The sequence below is a fragment of the Coregonus clupeaformis genome, chromosome 26 (assembly GCF_020615455.1).
Source record: "Coregonus clupeaformis isolate EN_2021a chromosome 26, ASM2061545v1, whole genome shotgun sequence".
NCBI lineage: Eukaryota > Metazoa > Chordata > Actinopteri > Salmoniformes > Salmonidae > Coregonus > Coregonus clupeaformis.
This window is the reverse complement of record NC_059217.1, coordinates 51,153,396-51,164,095: the sequence shown is the minus strand read 5'-3', so window position 1 is coordinate 51,164,095 and position 10,700 is coordinate 51,153,396. Positions and strand designations below refer to the sequence as shown.

The window sequence follows — 10,700 nt, the reverse complement described above, 5'->3', positions numbered from 1 at the left end:
CATGGCTTTCCTTTATTACTTTTGCTTTGAAAGTGGTTGGCCACTTCTCCAAGAATTTGTTGGCTGTGGCCTCACCAAACAGAAGTCTGAAATCTTGTTCTATCTGCAATGTAACACACAAAGACAGAAATAATGAGTGTTACCTTATTCTTCATTGGATATTTTTGGTGATGCAGTGAATTAAGTTGTCATACCAGTCCTGGTGTGTCCAGAAATCTTGGGAAGACCGAGAAGACATCTGATGATTTGGCTTCATCGTTGACCATTGCTTGCCGATATATGAAGGTCATTTTCATCTTCTCACGGACAGTGTTTTCATCAGCAGAGTGTCTCAAAACAGCAATAGCTGCTTCCACATCCTCATCAGATGGCTCTCTGTCATAGGTGAAGGGCTGACGATCACGGCCTGGCCCACCAACTTAAGACAAAATACAGTGTTAAGAAATCCTTTCTGTACAATTCACAGGTCACCATTATAATTACATGTCACTGATCAGAAAACATACCTTTAGGAGATTTGCTGACTGAGGCACCTCTTTCCTCTGCTGTTTTTCTTTGTATGGTCTTCAATCGCCATGCAAGGTATCCGGAACCACTCTCCGGATCGTAGTAATGATCCTATATTATTATAAATAAATTATAAAGGAGTACTATTCCCATTTCTTAGAGTGAATATGTGCATAATGTTGCAATAACCCATTTACTTACATATCCATGTTGTGAGTATGGGTCTTCTAGATAGGGAAACAAAGCTACTATCCCCTGTGCTCTGACACTTTTGGGGGGATGTCCTAGCATATGAATTCAAAGTTAACATCACACTGAATTGATATTGCACAACACATTTTACATAATTAATAACCGGAAAATAATAACAATGTTTCTTTACAGCCCATCTATATGCTTAATGCTTACCCATGTGTTTCTGTCATCTCAGCAGCAAGTATGTTGATCATCTGTCTTCTGGTGGCATCTGTCAGAGATTTGGTTTTCCATACTCTTGCATAATGCGTTCACCACCAGGCTTTGATGTTAGGATTTTTTCAATCAGCTATAGGTGGAAAGAAATGTGCTTTCCGTAATTGTAAAACAATATGTAATGCTGTCACATGATGAAACAACATTCAGATTGGACTTAACAGCAATGTTCACCACTTACTGCTTTTGCCTCATAGTTTATGTGGCATGGCCTTTTAGGCTGGCTTCCTTCGCCAGCCGCTACTTCTTCAACATCGTCACACACAGTGAAATTCAGAATGATGGTGTCATCAGATGTACCCGAGCATGATGATGAATGAGAGGTATCTGTTCATTATGAAATTTGTGCAAAACATAGAAACATATTACAATAAACTGTTATTTTTAAGACAATAAAGGTTCTCATTCTGGCCTTTAAACTAAAAAACTAATTGAATGAATGAATACCAAGTCCATTGCCCAGCATGATTCTGAAAGTTCCAGGTGACTCCTTTACTAATTCTTCAAAAACATCTGAGTCAACTTCTGTGTCAGACTGGTCATACACCTTAATGTCTGGCTTTCTGCTTTCTGGTATGTTGAATTTTAGACACACTGTTAAAAAAGAAGAAAAAAAAGAAAAACATGCATTCCCTTCTCACAAGAATCCAAGTTCATACTTAAGGTTGCCTCATGTGTTCACAAAATGATGAAAGACAAGGATCTGCACCTGATTTTATGTTACTGAAAATATAAAGCACAGCAGAAATGACTATAGACCTAAATAGATATCATAAGATAATAGCTTAATGCTGTATTATTTTGTCATTAGGGTGATATGTATTGCTTTAACCTATTATACCTACCTTCTTTCAAGAAAGCATTGAATGTCAGCTCAGACAGCTTGACGTACAGTGGGGAAAAAAAGTATTTAGTCAGCCACCAATTGTGCAAGTTCTCCCACTTAAAAAGATGAGAGAGGCCTGTAATTTTCAACATAGGTACACGTCAACTATGACAGACAAATTGAGGAAAAAAATCCAGAAAATCACATTGTAGGATTTTTAATGAATTTATTCAAATTATGGTGGAAAATAAGTATTTGGTCACCTACAAACAAGCAAGATTTCTGGCTCTCACAGACCTGTAACTTCTTCTTTAAGAGGCTCCTCTGTCCTCCCTCGTTACCTGTATTAATGGCACCTGTTTGAACTTGTTATCAGTATAAAAGACACCTGTCCACAACCTCAAACAGTCACACTCCAAACTCCACTATGGCCAAGACCAAAGAGCTGTCAAAGGACACCAGAAACAAAATTGTAGACCTGCACCAGGCTGGGAAGACTGAATCTGCAATAGGTAAGCAGCTTGGTTTGAAGAAATCAACTGTGGGAGCAATTATTAGGAAATGGAAGACATACAACACCACTGATAATCTCCCTCCGATCTGGGGCTCCACTTCAAGATCTCACCCGTGGGGTCAAAATGATCACAAGAACGGTGAGCAAAAATCCCAGAACCACACGGGGGACCTAGTGAATGACCTGCAGAGAGCTGGGGACCAAAGTAACAAAGCCTACCATCAGTAACACACTACGCCGCCAGGGACTCAAATCCTGCTGTGTCCCCCTGCTTATTCCAGTACATGTCCAGCCCGTCTGAAGTTTGCTAGAGTGCATTTGGATTATCCAGAAGAGGATTGGGAGAATGTCATATGGTCAGATGAAACCAAAATAGAACTTTTTGGTAAAAACTCAACTCGTCGTGTTTGGAGGACAAAGAATGCTGAGTTGCATCCAAAGAACACCATACCTACTGTGAAGCATGGGGGTGGAAACATCATGCTTTGGGGCTGTTTTTCTGCAAAGGGACCAGGACGACTGATCTGTGTAAAGGAAAGAATGAATGGGGCCATGTATCGTGAGATTTTCGAGTGAAAACCTCCTTCCATCAGCAAGGGCATTGAAGATGAAACGTGGCTGGGTCTTTCAGCATGACAATGATCCCAAACACACCGCCCGGGCAACGGAGAGTGGCTTCGTAAGAAGCATTTCAAGGTCCTGGGTGGCCTAGCCAGTCTCCAGATCTCAACCCCATAGAAAAATCTTTGGAGGAGTTGAAAATCCGTGTTGCCCAGGACAGCCCCAAAACATCACTGCTCTAGAGGAGATCTGCATGGAGGAATGGGCCAAAATACCAGCAACAGTGTGTCGAAAACCTTGTGAAGACTTACAGAAAACGTTTGACCTGTGTCATTGCCAACAAAGGGTATATAACAAAGTATTGAGAAACTTTGTTATTGACCAAATACTTATTTTCCACCATATTATGCAAATAAATTCATTAAAAATCCTACAATGTGATTTTCTGGAATTTCTTTTCTCATTTTGTCTGTCATAGTTGACGTGTACCTATGATGAAAATTACAGGCCTCTCTCATCTTTTTAAGTGGGAGAACTTGCACAATTGGTGGCTGACTAAATACTTGTTTTCCCCACTGTATTTCTGCTCTTCCCCGAGCTGAACACGCAACAGCATTTTGCCTCTGTTAACAAAGAAAATATATATTCAAAATCATCATTTAGTGCTGGTTCAACTAAGCGTTAGCTAACTATCCATTTATCTCAGTAGTACTAGCTACGCAATGCACTATGCATTACTTAGACGTTACACTGCAATTACAAAGGCTGAAGTAGACAAAGTTGTGCTGGTTGAATATAACGTTAAGCTGCCATTTTCTGCAGCAAATGGGTGTAGGCTAGTTCAAGTTTAGAGGCACATTGTCCCATTAGCTACCAAATAACTAGCTATGTGTCAAAGTTAGCTAGCTCATTAGCCATTTTAGTTCGAACAGTAGCTAACCATTAAAATGGTTAAGCAATGTTAAACAAACCCGTCATGCAAATCAGTGATCTAAGTTATCGTTTTATAACACCAACATTAGCTGGCTAACTATCAGAAGCATGCTAACATTACCGTTATATATAGCTTTATAAAAAACAGTTAACGTTAGTGTAAGGAAGCCTGGGAAGCTATACAATAACGTTAGCTAACAATACTATCTGTATAAATGTTTTGTTGTTAGCGAACGTTATTTTACGTATTTACCATTCTGACAAACTTCATTCGTGAAAATATTGCAACACAAAGAAAGACAGTTACCGATACTGATTGCAAGCTAGCTAACCGCATGACAAGCACAATCTGCGCTCATGCCAAACGGTGGTGTCCTTCAAACGAACTGATTAGCTAAGTTAACGTTACCTATTTTTAGCCATATGAAACAGCAAGCCATTCACAAAAATATCAAACATATTCCATGGGTATATCATATAACAGTTATTACTGTCAACCATCTGAACTTACAAGCTAATTTAGCTGGCTGATGACGAGGTCACTGCAAGGGGGACCGCCGCATGGAACTTCGTAACTTAAAATATGACCTTGACATCAGCACAACTCTAAAATTATGTAAAGTTAAAAAATACCGGTTTGGTGTTGAAAAAACGGGGATGTAACTTACCTAGCAATATCTGTGGCCTAGCTACTCCTTCGCAATCTTCCTCCACCAACGTACGTGCCAAACTTCAGCAAAGCAGAGTGGCGGGTATTCATCACTGCTGTAGAGTTGAAATTGTCACTGCGTATCTGCAGATTTTTACACTCACTTTTAACTCCACTGATAGAGCAACTTTACTCTCAAAAATGTTGAAAATACTCTATCTGGGTTAAAATAACTTTACTCTGAAATATTAACACCCCATTTTTTACTGTGTATGAAATCTCTTAAGCGGCACATTTTTGGTCTTTAACGTATATAAAAAATAAATTCAGACCTTTACAATTAAATTAGCAGACTTGACGAGTACTGGTGGGTAATGACGAAAAAGGAATGACAATTTAAGCAAAAAGAAGATATGACAAATATGCCTAATGCCTAAACAGTCAATAGGACAGCTGTAGGTTCCATGTATTGTCCATTGAACATTAATTGAAATGGTGTAATCACTGTTTAAATGTCCTGAACCATAGGCAATATAATCATAAGTTCAATGCTCGGCAATAATAGTAATATTGTTCCTCGTACATAAACATGAGGGGTGTCCTCGTCCATATTGTATTATGCTGAGGGCAGCAGCATAGCCATAGGCTAGGCTGCATGATTGTGCGTGAATAGCAAACCTGAATAATGAGTCAGTGTCGGCTTATCCCCTTATGTGTTGGGTTTGATGTGCTTTATTGAAGAAGTCTTGAGCTTCCTTGGCAGTGGAAAACGTGTGTGTTGTGTTCTGGAAGGTCAAGATGAGTTTTGCCAGGTGGATGAAGCCGAATCTCAGGTTTAGCTGGCACAGCTGGGATCTCACCTGGTTTCAGGTCTGGGTAGATGCTGATCATAGCCCTGCATGCAATCATACAGCGAGAGATGCTGCGAAATTGACCCGTGCGTTGTGCAATGTTAATCAGCGGCATGGGACCCAGCTTCTCCTGCCGAACAGTTCACAGAAAAGATTGCTCATGAAAGAAGTTGGGTTTCCTGATTCCACGTCAGTTTCAAATCCTGCGACCTGCACATTGAATTTATGGGAATGATGAGACTGATTATTTTTTCAGTTTTAGGAGTTTGTTTGTCCCTTCCAACTTGGCTCACACTGTTTCCAGGTCACGGAGTCACACCTCTGTCGTATTGTGTGATGAGTGTGATTAGAAGGAGTCAGGCGCAGGAGGGTAAATCACAGAATATAGAGTTTATTCCGTCGTACACAGTTGCGCTGGATAGCGACAACAAAATACAGGCTCAGGGGAACAATCTACCCCGGCAATACAAGGTACGAGTAGCTCCAACAAAATACAGGCTCAGGGGAACAATCTACCCCGGCAATACAAGGTACGAGTAGCTCCAACAAAATACAGGCTCAGGGGAACAATCTACCCCGACAATACAAGGTACGAGTAGCTCCAACAAAATACAGGCTCAGGGGAACAATCTACCCCGACAATACAAGGTACGAGTAGCTCCAACAAAATACAGGCTCAGGGGAACAATCTACCCCGGCAATACAAGGTACAGGTAGCTCCACCGAGCTACACTCATCTCACATGAAACAATCACCCACAAGGACAAGGGGGCAGAGGGAACACTTAAACACGTACTAATGAGGGGAATATGAACCAGGTGTGTGTAATTGACAAGACAAGACAAATGGAATGATGATATATGGAGCGGCAGTGGCCAGAAGGCCGGTGACGACGAACGCCGAAGCCTGCCCGAACAAGGAGGGGAGGCAGCTTCGGAGGAAGTCGTGACACATTGGCTGTCTTCTCCAGACTTTTCACTTTAGTTGAATAGGTATCCACTTTAGCAGTGAGAACTGCCAATGATTCATTCACCAGCTTTAATTGTAAGTCGAAGGCAATGTCCTCACAAACAATATGTTGAATAGTAGCGAACAGCTCTTTCTATTGGCTGGTGTTGAGAGGCGACATGTTTTTTATTTATTTTTAGGTCATTTAGCAGACGCTCTTATCCAGAGTGACTTACAAGAGCAATTAGGGTTAAGTGCCTTGCTCAAGGGCACATCGACAGATTTTTCACCTAATCGGCTCGGGGATTAGAACCAGCAACCTTTCGGTTACTGGCACAACGCTCTTACCCACTAAGCTACCTGCCGCCCATGTTCCCACAGTTGAATTGTAGACGGTCAAATTCTAGCGGCTGGAGCGTACTAGACCTGCTAGTTATTTCTTGTCACACAATGAATGTCCCACACCTTAATGTGATGTTTAGTATTGACAAGTTTTAGGAAACAAGTCTGTTAATTCATTGTAAGTTGCAAAAGAAAGCCTCAAAAAAAGGCCACGCGTTTCAATGCAATGCCACTGGAACTGGAAGATAGGAGTTCTTCAGTAGTCTACCATTTATAGAATTATATGTACCACGACTGTTGACATTTTTTGGGGGGGGGGGCAGGTTTATCTTTTTAAATGAATAAACAGCAGAAGAAAAAAAAAGTTCAATATTTCAATATTTATATAAACAGAGTTGTTTTGTCAAAGCCATGACCAACTTCTCTATGGGTGGTTTGTACTGCGGTGCACAGTCTGTTGGGACACATTTAGAAACCCTTCACTCACATTAGACATAATGGTCACAGTCATCCTCCATGAGAGCCACACGCTGTGGTACAGTGGCTTGAAGTGCATCCTCCCGCTCTTATTGCAAGCAGAGGGAAATAATTGCTTCCATTAGATGAGAAGCCTGCAGAGGGGAGTTTAGCAGGGAGGCAGTCACATCCAGTAGGCTGTTGTTACAGTACTGTACAGCAGCCAAGATTCCTGGCGTGTTTTTTTGACAGAGAACAAGAACAGAGTTGTGGATGTTCTGGGAGGGGCATCTAGAGTGTTCTAGAGTGTTCTGACTGTGGGAAGTGCTGTAATTCACTACCAGGAGGAGTAGGAGAGACTCTTCATGCATCCTGCATTCAAACGATTCAATAACAATCTGTGGAACCACATGACCAACCTTATCTGATTTCAAAGTAGAAAAATAACAAAACTTTATTTTGAATTTAAAAAGTGGTGAACATTTTTTTTTTTTTTTGCTGTTGAGCTTTTCTGTAGTATTTGGAAACAGTGGCAAGAGAAAGCATTAACGTAAGGAGAATGTGATCTGCTCTGGTCTAACCAGTCAGAAAAGAATGTTCTGAGGATTCTTAGAACTATGTCCCAACAGAGCTCTGTTATGGTTCTACTTTTGGTCACACAGTCCTATAAAGTAAGTCATAGTATTTCTATTCTACATAGGGATGTGGGACTGTTAGAACTAACCAATGAATTGAACAGCAAGTACTAATTGGAGCAAGGATACTATCACCCAGAATTGCTGGCATCCTCAAGAGAGATTTGCGTCTGAGGACAAGCAGAAAGAAAGGACTCCGTTCTTTATCTGTGCTTTGATTACCTACCAAAGGAAATCACAGGACGTTACTCTTATATGCTATTGCTATTGCTATAATTCTATCATTATTCAACCTTTTTGACATTACACTAATTTCATACATTTTCTGTGAGATGATATGTAACTTGTTGCTGAATATTCTTCAACTGGATTCTTCACAGAAGAAGAAAAAAAACGGTTGAATAACCAAGTCAAATCTTTTCGTTTAACAGCAGGAATCGGCTATTTTTCCCGGCTTAGATCAGTTAGATGATAAATTACAGAGTTTCACAGTAAGCACATTCTCTGGCAATCTATTGAACAATGTTGTTCGTATAGACATAATTTAACGAACATCTGGTTTTCAAAGGGCTCCTAATGATTTCACATTCATCTTCTTCCAAATGGCTAAAGTGCATGTAATTACAATGTTAATTAACTGTGAATCTGTTTCTGTCAATTGCAGCGATTCATCATTCTCACATGAAATATACAGTGCCATTGCAGACAGAATGCATTCATTCAAATTAAATAAGAAGTATATTTCTTCCTCGAGCAGAATGTTCAGTCTCATTGTTAAAATATCCATTTTTTCTTAAAAGATCAGTAATACCTCTTAATCTGTCTTAGTTGCTACCTCCTCTCCTTACAGGTTGCTGAGAAGAGAAGAGAAGATAATTTGATTATTTAAAAACTAATATCCAATTACTCACAATTCAAACTGACTGATATGAGATATATTTAATCTTCAGAAACACATAATTTAGTGCATCATCCATCCACCACGTAGAATACATACACATGCAGTCTCTACATCTTTGCAAAACATTTACTGCATCATCCACCACTTATAAAACATGTATCTTCCTAGCCTCTAACAGATACTTATAAAACATGTATCTTCCTAGCCTCTAACAGATACTTATAAAACATGTATCTTCCTAGCCTCTAACAGATACTTATAAAACATGTATCTTCCTAGCCTCTAACACATACTTATAAAACATGTATCTTCCTAGCCTCTAACAGATACTTATAAAACATGTATCTTCCTAGCCTCTAACAGATACTTATAAAACATGTATCTTCCTAGCCTCTAACATATACTTATAAAACATGTATCTCCCTAGCCTCTAACATATACTTAGAAAACATGTATCTTCCTAGACTCTAACAGATACTTATAAAACATGTATCTTCCTAGACTCTAACAGATACTTATAAAACATGTGTCTTCCTAGACTCTCACAGACATGTATCTTCCTAGACTCTCACAGACATGTATCTTCCTAGTCTCTAACAGATACTTATAAAACATGTGTCTTCCTAGACTCTCACAGACATGTATCTTCCTAGACTCTAACAGATACTTATAAAACATGTATCTCCCTAGACTCTAACAGATACTTATAAAACATGTATCTTCCTAGACTCTAACACATACTTATAAAACATGTATCTTCCTAGACTCTAACAGATACTTATAAAACATGTATCTTCCTAGACTCTCACAGACATGTATCTTCCTAGACTCTAACAGATACTTATAAAACATGTATCTTCCTAGTCTCTAACAGATACTTATAAAACATGTGTCTTCCTAGACTCTAACAGATACTTATAAAACATGTATCTTCCTAGACTCTAACACACATGTATCCTAGCCTCTAACAGACATGTATCTTCCTCTAACAGACATGTATCCTAGCCTCTAACAGACACTAATGTGTCACTTTTCACTCCTCCAGTCTCCTCTCGCCTTCCTCGACACAACACAGCTGACAGTCAGCTGACCGTTGGATCACTAATTCCTTATTAGAAACGTTGAGCTTCCTCATCACCCGACTTTTGAAAAGGTTAGGTCCTGGGCCTTAAGGAGTAGTATAGGGAGTCTTCTCCACCTGAAGGTTAGGTCCTGGGCCTTAAGGAGTAGTATAGGGAGTCCTCTCCACCTGATAGGTTAGGTCCTGGGCCTTAAGGAGTAGTATAGGGAGTCCTCTCCACCTGACAGGTTAGGTCCTGGGCCTTAAGGAGTAGTATAGGGAGTCCTCTCCACCTGATAGGTTAGGTCCTGGGCCTTAAGGAGTAGTATAGGGAGTCCTCTCCACCTGACAGGTTAGGTCCTGGGCCTTAGGAGTAGTATAGGGAGTCCTCTCCACCTGACAGGTTAGGTCCTGGGCCTTAAGGAGTAGTATAGGGAGTCCTTCTCCACCTGACAGGTTAGGTCCTGGGCCTTAAGGAGTAGTATAGGAGTCCTTCTCTCCACCTGACAGGTTAGGTCCTGGGCCTTAAGGAGTAGTATAGGGAGTCCTCTCCACCTGACAGGTTAGGTCCTGGGCCTTAAGGAGTAGTATAGGGAGTCCTCTCCACCTGACAGGTTAGGTCCTGGGCCTTGAGGAGTAGTATAGGGAGTCCTTCTCCACCTGACAGGTTAGGTCCTGGGCCTTAAGGAGTAGTATAGGAGTCCTTCTCTCCACCTGACAGGTTAGGTCCTGGGCCTTAAGGAGTAGTATAGGGAGTCCTCTCCACCTGACAGGTTAGGTCCTGGGCCTTAAGGAGTAGTATAGGGAGTCCTCTCCACCTGACAGGTTAGGTCCTGGGCCTTAAGGAGTAGTATAGGGAGTCCTTCTCTCCACCTGACAGGTTAGGTCCTGGGCCTTAAGGAGTAGTATAGGGAGTCCTCTCCACCTGACAGGTTAGGTCCTGGGCCTTAAGGAGTAGTATAGGGAGTCCTCTCCACCTGACAGGCTAGGTCCTGGGCCTTAAGGAGTAGTATAGGGAGTCCTTCTCTCCACCTGACAAGTTAGGT

The 10,700-nt window shown here is 40.9% G+C and overlaps 1 long non-coding RNA gene across 1 annotated transcript; it reads right to left on the bottom strand.

The window, feature by feature from the left end:
• Positions 1 to 786: 786 nt before the first annotated feature.
• Positions 787 to 1,868, bottom strand: LOC121537916. Its single transcript, XR_006657461.1, has 4 exons — positions 1,824 to 1,868; positions 1,426 to 1,572; positions 1,160 to 1,305; positions 787 to 1,051 (listed from the first exon to the last, which is right to left on the bottom strand). It is a non-coding gene; the product is annotated as an uncharacterized LOC121537916 (long non-coding RNA).
• Between the last annotated feature and the right edge of the window lie 8,832 nt (positions 1,869 to 10,700).